General features: G+C 37.5%; 1 long non-coding RNA gene across 1 annotated transcript; it reads right to left on the bottom strand.

The window, feature by feature from the left end:
* Positions 1 to 850: 850 nt before the first annotated feature.
* On the bottom strand, positions 851 to 1,375 carry LOC126593885 (uncharacterized). The gene is made up of 3 exons (XR_007613049.1): positions 1,295 to 1,375; positions 1,133 to 1,207; positions 851 to 1,036 (listed from the first exon to the last, which is right to left on the bottom strand). It is a non-coding gene; the product is annotated as an uncharacterized LOC126593885 (long non-coding RNA).
* Positions 1,376 to 16,991: the final 15,616 nt, after the last annotated feature.

Genomic DNA, 16,991 nt, shown 5'->3' with positions numbered 1-16,991 from the left:
CGTCGATCCATGATATGATTTGATGTATTTTTTTACCTCTAAAGTGTTTGATGGTTGGCAACCATATGTCCTCTCATATCAATGCTGTTTTCGGGGTTGTTTGAGGAATTATAGCTCTGCCATTCATGACAATCGGGTTCTAGAGCACCTAGAGCAAAAAATGTTGGGTAAATTACACATAATTACCTCAATTATTGAGTCATTAACAGTTTCATATCTCATCTTTAAAAAGTTTCAATGTCATACCTTATGTACGAATTTGTTGCAACGTTCTACCTCCATTACGTTGTATGTCAATTTCTCTGTTATATGCTGACGTGCCTTATGCTGGGTCTCATCCTTTCCACATATGAACTTCCACGTGAGCTGCCACGTAGATTTCCCCCCAAAATTAATTTCCACGTAATTTTTTTTAAATAATTTTTTTTTTGATTTTTTTTAGTATACTTTTTTTCTGCCAAAACTAGTCCATGTCAGCAAAAAAAATATTAAAAAAAATTAATTTTTTAAAGTGTCCAATTTTGGACCTAAAAAAACCAAATGGAAATTCTACATAAACACATGATCCCACATCAATACAAATCCTACATAAACACATGATATAACCAAAAGATGAACACAAAGTCCACTTCAAACAAAACATTTGCAAAGACCAAAAGATGAACTGTAATTCATATGGCATCGTTAATCCATCCAACATTTACAAAGATATCCATTAGACATCCTTAAATATCCCAAAATGCACAGTGCATTGATTCCAAAAACCTACTGCAATCCATCTAGCAAAACAATGCATTTTCGGGGTTCCAAATCAGTTCAAAAAACCAAAAGAAATTCAATGTTTGTGATGTCTAATTCCAGAACCCATGTACCATAATTTCAGTTCCTATTGCACATAGAACATGAACTAAAAAACAGTAATTTGTTACAATGTCTGGAATCTTTAGGTCTTGGTTTGCCTTGTCTTTCTCTGCTTGGTAGGTCTCGGTGAATGAGATTCAGGATTTGCAGATGAACCAACTCCTATTTGTGATGCCTAATTTCAATGTTCATTACAAAAGGTCAGATGCAAAGCAAGGTTCTAAACTAAACTTGCTGTTGTAAAATACAAAGGAGAGGATTAGGTTTTTACCTTAGATTTCCTTGTCCTTTTTCTACGTGCAGCTTCGGCTGATGATGATGCTCTCTCTTGTGCTGATGTGGATTCCTATAACAAAGTATAAAATCATTCATTAAAGGATTAAAGGATTAAGGATTAAAGGATGAAAGGATTAAAGAAAGTACAAAATGTTACCTGTTTGTCCCTTGGAGGAAGACTTCGATGATGGGTCCTTAAATTATGTCCTTCTTGCTTGCATATTGTACACTTCAAAGCACCTTGCCTTTCCTTCCTAGCTTAAGTGGCTTAGGAGGACCTTCAGGATTATTTGGTGGGTTGGTGGGAGTTTGTTTACCATCTTTCTCCAATTCAGCAGCTTATTTGTTTCTCTTCTTCCTTGGTCTTCCAAGTTGCCTTGTATATAATGGAGGCAACATTGGTGGGTTTTTAGTAACCTCCCATAATGACATACCATTCATTGGCATTATTAAGCGAGAATAAACTTCCAAGTACCGTGCCTTTGAATAGTTAGCATCCATATAATCCTTAGGTTTTTCTCTCTTGAAATGGATGGCAGATATTGCATGGTTGCAAGATATTCCCGTCAACTTATACTTCCTACAAGAACATGTCTTCTCAACCAAGTCCACCACATATTGTTCCCCACACCACATATTGTTCCCCACCTCCAGCATTTACTTGAAATTTGGTCCATCCTGAACATTGTGCAATGCACCTGCCACTTAAAAGTTTGGCTTCCTCCAACTTCTTCTTAATCTTAGGGCAGAGATCCCCTACTTGCTTCATCATTATACCTCGCCTCATTTGAATTCTCTTCATCAACATAGTGTGAATCATTTGCAACATAGTTATAATAGGCTTTTGCCTTGGCACTAGTATGACTGCATTGAATGATTCACACAAATTATTCAGCAATATGTCATAATTTGGATAGGTTTCAAAGTGGGACTTACTCCATTGAGTTGCAGGCTTCTTCACTAGCCTCCTCATCTAGCTTCTTAACTTCTTCCATTGCCTTTTTGAAGTGTGGAACTGTTGTTTTTTTTTTTTTTGGCAACTACCCATAGAGCATCCTTCAAAGTTTTCACCTTGAACAAATTGCTATAGTTTGTGTACAAATGCCTCACACAAAATCTGTGGTGGCATCTGGGAAGAACCTTTTGAAATGCTGGAATTAGCCTATTTTGCTTGTCACTGATAAATGCCTACCCATTTTGGTTTTCTATACCCACATCATCAGATAACAGTTGTAAGAACCAAATCCCAGCTACCTTATTTTCCATTTCCACCACTGCATAAGGAATAACCCATGTCTCATCGTTTGGTTCAATGCCAACAACACATAGCAATTGTCATCCATGTAAAACCTTTAAGTGGCACCTATCTAAACCTATCAAAGGTATACATCCTGCCTTAAAGTCTTTGCATGCCCCAAAGCAAACATATATCCTTTGAAACCTTTCCCCATCCAACTTCAACTTCACAGTGCTTCCAGGGTTAGTCTTTCTTACTTCCTCAGCAAAATCCCACAGTTTTGTATATGGCTTAGCATGTTTCCCTTCAATAATCTTGAAAGCTTTATTCAATGCCCTATAAGCCTTCATCTTTGTACACCCATGATTCCACTCGGATTCCACAGTGGATAAAAATGATTCGACAGGCCATGTGGGATTGAGCTTTATCTGATCCAAGTATAAATTTGTGAGTAAAGAAGCAGTCATGTTCTTATTTACCTAAGTCCACCCACAGGTGTAGTCATCAAAGACTGTGTTGATTTGGATGCTGTTTGATCCATACATCTTGCCAGCAGCACACATCCAAGGGCAGTCATTTTCATATTTGGTAGTAATCTTCAACTACTCATTCTTATAAAAAAGAGTTTTCCCATATCCATTCACTAAGGAATACATCATGACGCCTTTCTTGAATTGCACATTGTCTCTTAAAATAAGCCCTAGAGCAAATTTTGGATTCTTCATGTCTGTTTTCTCATTAAACTCTGGATAATGCTATCTTTTTTCGCCTCCTTCCTCATCTTCAGAGTGTACAATTTCCAGAGCATCAGAATTATAATCTGGATCATGAACCAGATTCACCTCCCTATCTCCAGCTTCTTCAACCTCTTGTTGTCCTTCCTTTTCTTGTCTCTCCCATTCTCCTTCATTGACTTGCTTTTCTTATCCTTCATTGCTCTCCTCAATTTGCCTTTTTTTTCCTTTTCTGAGATTGCATTCGTGTTCTTTGCTCATATTGCACCTCATGTGCTTCTTGAATCACATCATACTTAGTAGCAAAATTTGGGTTATCTTTATCACTCCCATAATCACTCTCTACAAAGCCATTGTCTTCTTCAGGATCTTCTTCATCACTTTCTTTGTTGATGCACAAAACCGGTGGTCTTGGAACAACGTAAATCCGACCGTGAATTTGTAAGAAATGTAAATAACACAAGATGTATCGTGGTTCACCCCAAGGTTTGGGCTACGTCCACACTGATATGTATTTATTTGAGGGAGAGAGAGAGCTTCTCTGTGAGGATGAGAGCTCTAAGAGGGTGAGGATATGGCCTAAGGATTGGCCTCCCCTAATTGTGAGGGTGAGGGGTCCTTTTATAGAATAAGAACTCCTCACTTATTACATATTTGCCCTTTCCTTTATCACATAATTACATTTAAGTCCTCTGAGTATTTGTACGAGATCTAAATACGAGGCCCTAAATATGGTATAAACAGTAGTCCCCCAAGTCTTCAGTCAAGAGAGTCTTTTGGCTGGAGACTTGAAATTCAGTCCATGTGTGGGCTGAAGTAACTAGATGTCGTCTTGAACTGGTACTTGGTATGAGGCGGTGCTCAAAGTGAAATGATGCTCAACCATAAGTAGCACATGTTGCGAGGCTGCTCGGCTTGTGGCTTATGTTGCCTTGGTTGACTCGGCTTGTGGCGCTTGAAGGTGAGGGGGCCCCTTTTATAGAATAAGGGCTTGCTCCTTAATACATAAATGATGGGCTAGAGTTGATGCTCGCGACGAGGCGGTTGCTCAGCTGGCGGCGTTGCTCTCCTATGAAGGTGATGGAGTCATTTTTATAAAATAAGGGCTCACTTCTCAATACATAAGTGATGGGTTAGGAGTGATGCTCGCGGTGAGGCGGTTGCTCAGCTGGCGGCGTTGCTCTCTAATAGAGGTGAAGGAGTCCCTTTTATAAAATAAGGGCTCGCTCCTCAATACATAAGTGATAGGTTAGGAGTGATGCTCGCGGCGAGGTGGTTGCTCAGCTGGCGGCGATGCTCTCTAATGAAGGTGAGGGAGTCCCTTTTATAAAATAAGGGCTCGTTCCTCAATACATGAATAATTGGTGCTCTCTAATGAAAGTGAGAGAGTCCATTTTATAGAATAAGGGCTCACTCCTCAATACATAAATAATGGGCTAAGTCCCCCAAGTATTTTTCATGAGGCCCAGTTGAGGCCCAATATATGGTACATAATGTAGTCCCCCAAGTTTTCGGTCAATAGAGTCTGTTGGCTGGAGACTTCAAATTGAATCCATGTATGGACCAAAGTGGCGGTTGTTCGGAGGCGGTATTTGTATACCCTGCATTGAAGCTTTGTAGGTGAAGCTTTGCAAGTGAAGCTTTGAAGCTAGAGCTCTGTAAATGACGCTTTTGAAGCTAGAGATTTGTAAATGAAGCTTTTGAAGCTGATTGACATGAGTGATGCTCATGAATGTTTATGTTGATTGACATGAGTGATGCTCATGGATGTTGTCATGAATGATGCTCATGGATGTTGTCATGAATGATGCTCATGAATGTTAACATGAGTGATGCTCATGAATGTTAACATGAGTGATGCTCATGAATGTTGACATGAATGATGGTCATGAATGTTTATGTATGATTGTCATGAGTGATGCTCATGAATGTTTATGTATGAATGACATGAGTAATGCTCATGTATAATTTGGAGTACTGGACGTACTTTTGATCACCTGGTTGGTGGCATGAAGGAGAGTACGGGTTGTACATTTCATCACCTGGTTGGTGACATGAATGGCTAGTTGCCAAATGATATTAGAGTACGAGTTGTACATTTCATCACCTGGTTGTTGGTAATAGCGGCAGGTTGCCGAATAATTTTGGAGTACTGGGCGTACTTTTAATCACCTGGTTGGTGGTAGTAGCGGCGGGTTGCCGTATAATTGTGGACTACTGGGCATACTTTTGATGACCTGGTTGGTGCTATTTTGGGCTTTGCGGTTTTTTTTTTTTTTTTTACCCTCTGATGGGGTTTATACATATATCTCCGAAAGATACGGAAAATAAATTACATCAGTCAGAAACAAGAAAAGTAAATCACATCATTCTGGTGGGGTGTTTATTCCTTGCTTTTGCTTTTGTTTTTTGCTTTTGCTTTCTGCTTTTGCTTTTTTTTTTTCTGCTTTCGTTTCTGCATGGTCCACGAGTTCCCCGTAATTATCTCTGGTCCTCTGCAATTATCTCTGTCCACCCATGTTATATGGCTTTTTGGAGACCATCTGACTTTAAGGTTTTAATTGCCATTGCTTTTCTTGCTTTTCTCTAGAATGACAGCTGCTTGGACACCACCCACTTGCTTTCTTTTGCTTTTCTCTAAAGTGACAACTGCCAGGCATGACTATGAACAGTGACCAAAGATATCCAGTCCTTTTCTGCCATGCCATGCCGTCGGGTTTCCCATTGAAATATTCTCTCAACAAAGCTTGTCGTGCTTTCACTCTGTTAGGCACAGGAGCCGGCGCAGGTACTGAAGATGCATTTATCTTCATAGATTTCTTCTTTTTTCTTTGTAAATTTCTTCTCTATCATCTTCTTCCTGTTTGTAGCCCAACCCTTTGTGCGTCAGCATAACCCTTTTAGGTACTTCCTCGCCTTCTCCTTTGGGTCTATCCGGGGTAAAGAGCTTCTTGATAGCAACGTCATCAATGATAGGCCCACAGGTGGGGTCATCCTCCATGCCGGGATTCTTGAAGACCAACATCGCATTGTCCTCCTCCGCTGCGAAGGCCCATATGTAGGAGTCCCACCCCTGCATGTTGTACAAGGTCTGCAGGTCTATCGTCTGCACTGCAGGTGGCACTGACACGTTCAGCGACTCCAGCTGTGCGCATGTGCGAGCCGCGCTGAAAATCACCGATTATATCGAATATGGGCTTTCATTGTCCGAAGAGCCTCATATGTATTAAGAAGTGACCTTCACATTGTTTGCCCTGTGGAAACCAGTCTTATCTTGGCTCTGGTTTCTATCATTGTATTGTGGAATTGCACTGTGGTTTTGCTGATTAAAAGCCTCAAGCTCTTTAGCTTTCTGCTGCATTAACCGATCATCTTCCTCGTCATTTTCTTGCTTTTGCTAAGCAGTATGTGCAGCTAGCTTTCTGTGGATGTCCTTCTTTTCTAGTTCCTCTCAAGTAGCTCACTCCCATTTCCTAAAAAGTGCAAAATACCCCAAAACAGCACAACCAGCAACCACCAAGTTCCTTTCCTTCAACAAAATCCTCATAACAATCCCAACAATCTCTCTCGTAATCTTTATCCATTCCACCACCAACGCCTTCCTCGGCTTCCCCAAGAAGGCCAGCAGAACCATGATGGCGATCCACGTCACTAGAGTTCCGCTTGTTATGTATCGGGACTCCAGAGAAATCGTCGCCCTCGATCGCCGAGTAAATTGCGAGGCAGTTGCTCATGAGTTCCGACAAGTCCTTAAGCCGCTGGTCCATCTCGTTCCTGACGTTGTCGCCATTGATTTGCTCAAAACCCTCCCCGTACGTGTCCTGGTTCGTGAGTGCTACGCTCAGCCACGTCAGCAAGTCCTGTATGGACGTGGACGCTGCGCTGAGGACAACTGAGGTGAGGGCACGAGAAAGGGCGTCGACGGAGTCATTGAGGAGCTCGAGGCAGTCATCATAGGCGGAGCAGAGCGCATCACTGAGGCACTACAACGTCATGTTGAAGGAAATGTGGACGAGGTTCTGCTCTGATGCGGTGGTGGAGCCAGGGAAGTCGAGTAGGGAGTCGACGCAGAGGGAAGGAAAACGCGTCTTGGCGCACATGTCTGAGATGGCCTTCGTAGGCTTGCGGTGGATAGCAGAGGAGGCAGCAGAGTTTGAAGCTTTGAAGCGACCGGCGACTAGGACGACTGCGGAGACGGCGGACGTGAGTATGAGTGCGACGGAGAGGAGAGAGATTAGGATGACCTTGTTCTTGCAGCTGCGGCTGGTTGAAGAGGAGGATAACGTGGCGGTTTGTGGGAGTGATGGGTTTTCTGCCACGTGTTGCTTGTATGAGCTTTGCGGCTCTGACGGTTTGAGTCTGCCGTAATCCATATCCTTTTAGTATAACTGAAACTGGAAAGAATTGAAAGTGGAAAGTTTACGAAGTTCTTAGGACTGATATAGTGATATTCACTAAGAGGGAGGGAAGAAATCAGAGAGAAGAAATGTCTCTTGGTTTTGCAGATCCATGGTGGATAGTGGTGAGATGAAAAAATGAAAGAGAAACGACATAGCTTTTTGTGTCGATTCCCACATATGGCGCCAAATTTTGATGCACAAAACCGAAGGTCTTGGAACAACGTAAATCTGACCGTGAATCTGCATGAAATGTAAATAACACAAGATGTATTGTGGTTCACCCCAAGGTTTGGGCTACGTCCACACTGATTATATTTCTGAGGGAGAGAGAGAAAGCTCTGAATAAAAGTGAGAGCTTGAGGGGGTGAGGAGCCTTAGGAGTTGGCCTCTCCTAATTGTGAAGGTGAGGGGTCCTTTTATAGAATAATGACTCCTCACTTATTACATATTTGCCCATTCCTTCATCACATAATTACATTTAAGTCCCCTGAGTATTTATACGAGGTCTAAATACGAGGCCCTAAATATGGTATAAACATCTTTCTTAGTCCCTTTCAAAATCGACAGGTACATCAAAGAAGGTATCATCATGTTCCCCTTCACCTTCTTCACCAACATGTACATCTTTAACCTCAACTTGTTCATCAACTTGCACACCTTGTTCATCAACTTGTTTGCCTTGTTCACCAACTTGTTCAGCAACTTGTACACCTTGTTCATCAACTTGTTCAACAACTTGTACATCTTCAACTTCAGCCACACTTGTTTGCCTTGTTCACCAACTTGTTCAGCAACTTGTACACCTTGTTCATCAACTTGTTCAGCAACTTGTACATCTTCAACTTCAGCCAACTTGTACTAGCCACTTCTTCTTGGTGAAAACCATCATCCGAGCACATAACAGTCACCTCTTTTTTAACAGACACCCCTTTATTATCCGAGGGTCCTTCAATAGCTAGCAACCCCTTTCGTTTTCTTGGTTTACAAGTTATTGCCATAACATCCCTTTCCTCATCACTTAATTCCTCAATAACCACTGTGCTTGGATCAGTGCACTCCATAGACTCCATAAAATGTTGTTCCTTGGTAAGGGCTTCTTCTGCAAACAATTCTTCAATGTACATGTCTAATAGTCGAGCCTTTGGAACAAAGTTGCACATCTTTTGTACATCGACATCACTCTGTATGGGCTTCAAACCATTACTAATGTCCATGTTGGGAATCTTATAGTAGTAGTTCATGAACATCTCACTATATCCTAGAGCTTCCACCATATCATCTATCACAGGGAGTGACATTAAGTCTTTATCGCAATAATTTATATATGCAACTTTCCCCCGCATGACCATGCTCCCCACCATGATGCAAACAAATGGAAAATAGTTCTGGATAACCTAAAATTCACAAAAAAAAAAAAAAAGTTAAAACCCTAGGACCACAACCTACCCCAAATGTAAACAAAGTAAAGCCCAAAGCACAACAAAGAGAAAAGCCCTAAGCCCTAAGCCCTATGCCCTCCTAAGCCTTAAGCCTTCCTAAGCCCTAAGCCCTAAACAAAGAAAACACTACATCTTCTTCACCAACAAAAAAAACACTAAAAAGGACCATAGTGCAGCCAACAAACCTTAGGACCACACCTACCTCAAATGTAAACAATTGCAATTCAACATATTCAACAGCCAACAACAAAGCAAAGCATAAAGCACATCACAGACAAAATCACAAGAGGACCCAAAAGGACCCCATTATCCAACAAATCAATAAGCATTTTGAATAAATTTGAAAACAACTTACCCATCTCCAACAAACAAAACACCAAAAGGACCCTTCATTATCCAACATTAGAATAAATAAACAAACAAAACAAAAGCACCCAACATTAGAATAAACAATTATCCAAAGGACCACCAGCACCCAAAATACCTTTTCCCCAACAACAAAATACAAAGCACCCACCGAACCTCTTGGACTACCAGCACCCAAACAACCTTTTTCTCGACAACAATAAACAAAGTACCCACATGACCCCCATTCTACAACATATTAGTAAGCATTTCGAATAAACAATCAATGAAACCCACAAATCGCCAACAAAGATTTTGGAATCAACAAACCTAGAATAACGGGAATAAAAAAAAAAAGAACCAACGAAGCACAAAACGAATTGAAATTTGTACTTACAGTAAGTAGGCGTTGTTTGTTCGAGATCCTCACGCACATTCCACCCCATTTCGATTCATTCAAAAATACTGTTAAATCCTTCGAAAACTAGAAGAACTTAGGGCTTTCAACAAAAACGAACAAAAGGAAGGTAGATGACGACAAGCCCTAAACAAAGGGTTTTCGCTAAATGAACTATTGATTGCGATTGGGGCGGTGATTTGGGGCGGGTGATATGAAATTAAGGTTAGGGTTCTTTGATTTGGGAACTGGAATGATGAAATGGAATCGAATTGCACGATTAGGGCTTCATGCTTCAACTCGAATTGCAAACTTCACGAGGGAAATTAAAAAAAATTAATTTAATTTTTTTTGTAATATACATGTGTCATTCTTTTAGATTATCCACGTGTATTAGAAACCAACGTGGAAGTTCATATGTTGAGAGGATGGGACCCAGCATAAGCCACGTTAGCATATAACAAAGGAATTGACAGACAACGTAAAAGAGGTAGAACATTGCAACAAATTCGTGTTGGAGAACAATTAAGAAATAAATAAAAATAACAGAACTTGAAATTGTAGAATATTTATTAATCAAAATACTTGCTGTGCAGAATGAAATACAGAAATAAATACAAGAATATCAATGGTACTAACTTGATTACAGAAGGTAGAGGCTAGCGTAATAGCTATGTCATTTGAACAGTATTTACGTCTCACTCTTGTGCTTGTGGTTCAACAACGTCTGCTCGATCAGGATTTAATTACCTAATTCTACAACTCGCATTGGATTCTAGAATTCTAGCGAATTTGCTTTGTGTGTTTACTCTCTGGAAATTTCGTACGGAAGAAAGGAGGAAGAAAAGATATATATCTAGAATGGAACTGAGGACTCCAGTTATATAGGCTCTTTCATACCTCTTCAAATACCTTTTGGATGTATCTGAAGCTATACAACTCTTTCCAAAGAATTGTGTCTATTAATCAAAACGTTTTTAATTAATTTTAATTAAAAACTTATTTCGAAAATTAAAACTAATTGATCAGATTAATTTTAATTATTATTAATATTATGGTATAATCATCAAGCCTAATCCACAAAATTGGTGGCCCAAGCCTCAATTCCCATTCCAAGTGGTCCAACACCTAACTAATATTGTAGATGACAAAACATATATAAAGGTCATTGGGAATCTTGTTTTCTCTAATGTGGGACAAGAGTCTCAAAACTCTAACAATTCGTACATAAGGTATAACATTGAAACTTTTTAAAGATGAGGTATGAAACTGTTAACTACCCGATAGTTGAGGTAGTTTTTTGTAATTTACCCAAAAATGTTCGAGAAAATTCACCATTTTTTAGTTTTTAATTTTTTGCTGTGCAAGGGCACATATGAGTTGATTCCAACTCATAATTAGTTTGGACACTATTTGTATAATTGTATGTGTATTCCTGACGTCTTAGACTCGCCGTGCGCACAAAAGGATCGCAAGTGGTGTAGGGTTCTTGTCCCACATACTGTATTTGGCTCACTAAAAATCTTCATAACCCTTACACACAATAATTTCTCTTTTCATGTCATACTTTTCTATTAGTTAATCGTGAGAAATAAGTATGTTATATGGGAGTTTGATAAAAAGAGACTAATATATAAATATAAAAGAAAAGGTGCATACTATCTCTTGTTATAAAGATAAATGACCCACTTGGAAAAATAGGCACCGCCTCACCGTTTCTTATATGCCAATAGATGTTAAAGTTGTGCTGCCAAGTCTTGTGTAGCATGTGCTACTTTCACAGTCATTGCCTTTGGCAGGGAAGTATATGTTTTTCTATATAAAGACCTATTAGCTCGCAAATATTGTAGAGAAGAAGATACACAATAAAGAGCAATAACTGCTCTCAATCTTCTGAATTCTTTTCAAACCTTGTAAATATTGTGTCTTTTTTACTTTATATTCCACTACACACACATCGTCGATTTTACAACATCTTTATGATTTTAGAATATGTTTACTTACAAGAAATAAAATTTAGTACCATTTAGATTATTAAGTCGTTTCAATTTATTAAAATATGGGTACATGATTTCACTTCTAAACTTTCTTATGTGTTTATCAGTGTTTTAAAATACTCACCTCGGGGTGCGCCTAGGCGGCCTCAGAGGTTGGGCGGGTGGTTTGCCGCCTCTATTTTGTGGGAGTTGATAAAAAAACTCGCCTAGCTTCGTCAGGGCAAGCTTGGGCGACTGAGGGGATCCTTAAGGCGTTCGCTTGGGCATCAGTTTTGTATAAAAGTTACTGAAATCTGAAAAAAAAAAAATGGTTTTAAATCTAGGTTTTGTTTTCAGCTGCAAAGCTATTTGAAGAAGCTGCGAACTTGTTGGCTGATTTTTCTTTTTCTTTTTCTATATAATTTGTTTCACTTTACTAACAGTTGTTACAGCCACTTAATACTACGGTCTAGTGGTATTTTTTTTCACTTGTAAGTGAGAGGTCTTAGGTTCGACTCTTGCTAAATGCGAATTCAAACCACATCATTTTGACTCGCCCATTGTGAGACCTAGCCTACTCCCGCACCCCTAAATGTAGATAATATCGAGAGAAAAAAACAGCAGTTACATCATATTCTTTTTGTTTTTTATATTATTTTATGGATATTAAAAAAACTAAAAGATAAGTTGAAAGATAATGTTTTTATACTTTTGATACGTTTTGATATATTGAATATACCTGAAAAAACTCAAAAGACATTTATACTTTTTAACGTTGTATATTTGGAAAAATTAATGAAAAAGGCTTCAAATTTTTGCATTTTAATAAAAAGAATCATCTACTAACTTTATTTAATGATATGCGCATACCCCCTTCTTTTCCACACTCTTTTTCTCTTGCTGTTAGCTATCATTAAGAGATTTTATTTTATTTTATTTTTGCTTAGAATAATTAAAAGACTTCAATTTGAATTACATTTCCCAGTTTTATTTTTGTGGTGTTGTTTTCCAATAGTAGTCAAGATGGAGAGAGATTTTTCAATGTGCCCGGAACACGTGATGATACACAAGTGGTGAGATTCTTGTGTTAAAAAAATTAATAACATACAAAATAAATTTTCTCACCACTTACATAATAACACGTGGCGTACCACTTGTGTTATGGGCATAAGGAACAATTTCTCCAAGATGATACCCAATCTCAAGAAATTGGATGGAATGCTACATTTAATTATTGTAGGTATGTAAAAAATGTGAGGGAATTTCAATTTGGTAATTGAAAACAGCTTTTTAAATATAGTTACTAAGAACGTAATTTTCTCAAGGCTTTGATCTAAAGGATCACTTATGGGTTCATCGTTTTGGGCACAATGGGTGCTTTTACAGGGCCAAAAAGGGTATAAGTTTCAAACGTTATAAAACTGAACAAAGAATTAGACACTATTTATAAAACTTGGCCAATAAGTAGACACTATTTATGAAACTGGACCAATATGTAGATACTATTTATGAAACAAAACCAAGAATTAGGCACTATTTGTAAAATTAAACCAATAAGTGGAAACTATTTATGAAACTGGACTATACACTATTTATGAAACTGGATCAAGAAATAGACACTATTTATGAAACATGACCAAGAACTCGACATTATTTATGAAAGTGGACCAATAACTAAGCACTATTTATGAAACCAGACCAAGAAAGAGATACTATTTATGAAACTGTACCAATTACTATACACTATTTATGAAATCAGACCTAATAACTAGGCACTATTTATGAAACATGACAAAAAACTAGGCACTATTTAAGAAATTGGACCAATTTCATAAATAGTATTCAGTTTCATAAACAGTGTATATTACGGATACACGAGTCTCGCGTGTCAGGGTCTTTTTTGTTTAACTTTTTAAAGTTAAAATTGTGTCATTTTCATTAAAATTCAAGTTCTTTTGTCATTTTAATTAAACTTTAAGGGTTGTTCATTAATATTTAATTCTTTTTCATTAAATAAAGTTATAGCATGACTTTTGGTTAAAATAAACTTAGCTTAAGCCATTTTCATGAAAGCTCCCTATATATTACCCTTTATTTTTCTTTTGAAAACTCACATATCCCAGCTAAATAGTATATGTGTGTGTCCTCAAGACTTTCCCCTAAGTAAGGCTATTCATAAAATGCCTCGCTTACACTTTGCCTTTTAATACATTGGTGTTTACTAATACATATTGAATAAAAATGTGAGTTTTTCCTTATAATCCGACACAAAGTACCTAAAAATCAAGAATAAAATTGGAGGGGCTTACGTTGATCCAATTCCTTTATTTATGAATTGTCCGATTTCTTTCTTTCTTCGATTCTTATTAAGTAAACTTATCCTAAAAAAGGACGGAGGAAGGAGGTTTTTAGCTGAATTTGACGTCCAAAAACAAGAAGTGCCTAACGAAGACCAAAAACAAGAAGAGACGTAAAGACTCAAGAGTGTGTGAAATAGTAATGGATGTCACATTTGACATTACCAATGAGAAATGTGGAGAAGGAGGATCCACTAATAATTTCTTCTATCCACGCGGGATTGCTCCCTAAAATGTAGCATTGTCTAATCACTACATCAAAACACCTTTTCCTTTTCTTCTTCTTCTTCCTCCTTCTTCATTACTTCGTGCCTTCTTTATTAAGGACAATAAGTGGACTGCCCCCCATTCCTAATTCGACTTTATTTACCCTATTTGTCCTATTTTGTCAGACCGCCTTATCAATTGATAATTTGTTTGATCATTTTATGTCGACAAGTATATCAATACGTTACTGACAATCAGTACATCATTTACATTGCTGATAATATCTATACTTTGATTTTATATCTGTTAAAATTTTTTTGATATGTTTAAAATTGTTTTGATATGTTACTAGAGAAAATTTATATGAAAAGTAAATAACGATGTGGTTGGTTAGGTGATCTTTTCAGTAGGATCCTTTACTGTATCTTAAAAGTGATTAATTACATTTCAACCTCTTACCATTTAATTTCTTTGTGGGATATAATATTAAGTTTTATTTTTAGCCATGACTCTTCACCATGTACAAAATTTCACTTTACCTTATAAGTTACATATTCATCATTTGTGACCTACGTTATACCCCTTTGTTAACTAGGTCTTTTCAATCCCTTTTATTACATTTACAATTGGGAAATATAAAACTGCAAAATGTCCTGGCAAAGAAGTAAACACCAAACACACTGAAATTATCCCCAAATTTTCCCCTCGGCAATTTAAATGGCTCAATTTCTAAAAAATTGTCATTAAAACTCGCAGTTTGTTCAATATACCTAATTCATTCATGAAAAGATCAAATTGCCCCTCGAAATGAAATAACATGAGACATGGTGAGTGCATAGTGATAGGATTAAAAGCACACCACAAAGTAACACACAAATGTCCTATTGATTTTCCTTATTAAAACTAGGATTTACCAATTCTAGCAAATGAAAATAACGGTATTTCCCGCTGAAAATTGTTTTATCTAACTATTTAAAATGTCACAAAAATTGGCCTGCTGTCCCTACTGATCAGCCACCGAAAAATAATTATTAGACCAACTTACACTTATCTAAAGTCTACGAAATTTTATATGAAGACACTAGGCATATAGAGCTACACTCACACAAATATTTGGGATTTTTGGAGTTGATTTACTATTTAAATTGAACGAACAAAAACATGACAGAAACAGATTTTAAGTAGTTCACAAATTAAGAAAAACGAGTTAGGGGAATTGCTATCCACCACCAAATAATCATGCAAACATGTTATGTTTCATTCAAATTCCTTTTATTTCTGGATGAAGATGCTCAAGTTGGCTCAATGTTAGAACTCAACCTATTACTCTTTCTTATGTAGTATGTTAAGAGAATGACGTTGTCAAGTTAACTTAGTCCCTGTTAGATTAAATGTAGAATTATGGAGAATAATCCGAATAATGACTTTGAGGTACGACTTGAATCGTTTCCTTAAAGTGTTATTTGCCCCCACTCGAATGAGTTTGCTAAAGGGTTCTTGGCAAATCACTTCCAGGATACAACAAAGTATGAAATATTCGATTAGTAAAACCGAATTATATTCCCTTAGAAATAACTAGAAAGAAATTGTATGAATGTGATGAAGAGAGAAAAGAGAGCAAAGAAATTATGTAGACAACAAATTTCTGAATGATTCTTTTCTACTAATGTTACCACTATATATAGAGAGAATTACACCCTTTAGACACATCCTTTGATTTGAGTATGTCTTTTCACTATGGGATACAACACATTACAGCATTATGTCCAATGGATATATCTGATACAAACACCAATTATTCAAAGGTCATAGATATTTTAAAACATGCGGTTGAATACCCGGTCAATGGGTACGTCTGTTAGAGTAAATGAAAAGCTGCATGGCTTTTCTTGAAAGGATGTAATTATTGGGCAAAGAGCCCAAGTCTCTTCTGCTAAAACGCACGCATATACATATGCCTATATATATATATTATATAAATAATATATTATTATATATTATTATTATATATATATATATATATATATTTTTTGAAAATATTCAACAGTCCCCAGCATGCAATCTAGAATGGCGTGTTCATAGATTTAACAAGTAGAAATCATTAAGAACGAAAAGAGTTTGCGTCATCACAAGGCATCGTAAGTACTAGCGCCGTCTTACTTATCCTAGAAATTAGTTCACATGTTAATCGCAATTAACAAGTACTACTCTAGAACATATGTAGGTCCTCATTCGACAAGGGCAAGCACACACATATTCATAGCATTAGAATCCTAGATATGCTTACTAAGTATGCATCCGTAGAAAACACATAAAGAATTCATCAATGAGACAATTAGTAAACTAATTTTCATCCATTCATAAAAGTAATTCAAACGAAATGTCATAACAAACTGGCAATCATATTCGGGCTTTAAAACAGCCCCTAACTTCTAAAAATTCAAATAAAACCAAAAGAAAAACATGAGTTTGAGAAGATAAAACCGAGAGAAGAGAATGCCAAGATTTCCTCCTCTCTTTTGTTCCTTCCCCAACGTTGTTGCCTTGCCTTTTCTTCCTGTTCTATTTTTTTTCTCCTCCTCTTTGCCACTGCAACCTACAACCTTTTTGTTCTTGCTTGATGCCCCAGTTTCTTCTCCATAACTCACCCTACTAACAGCCATTTAGTGATGACAATAAGTGAGAGGAAATGGTAAAACAATTGTAACTCTTTAGGTAGCCTTTATGCCCATTACTCCCACTTAATCCTCATCTTTAATTCC

The sequence above is a fragment of the Malus sylvestris genome, chromosome 12 (assembly GCF_916048215.2).
Source record: "Malus sylvestris chromosome 12, drMalSylv7.2, whole genome shotgun sequence".
NCBI lineage: Eukaryota > Viridiplantae > Streptophyta > Magnoliopsida > Rosales > Rosaceae > Malus > Malus sylvestris.
The sequence above is the reverse complement of the archived record's forward strand: the minus strand, read 5'-3'. Positions and strand labels throughout refer to the sequence as shown.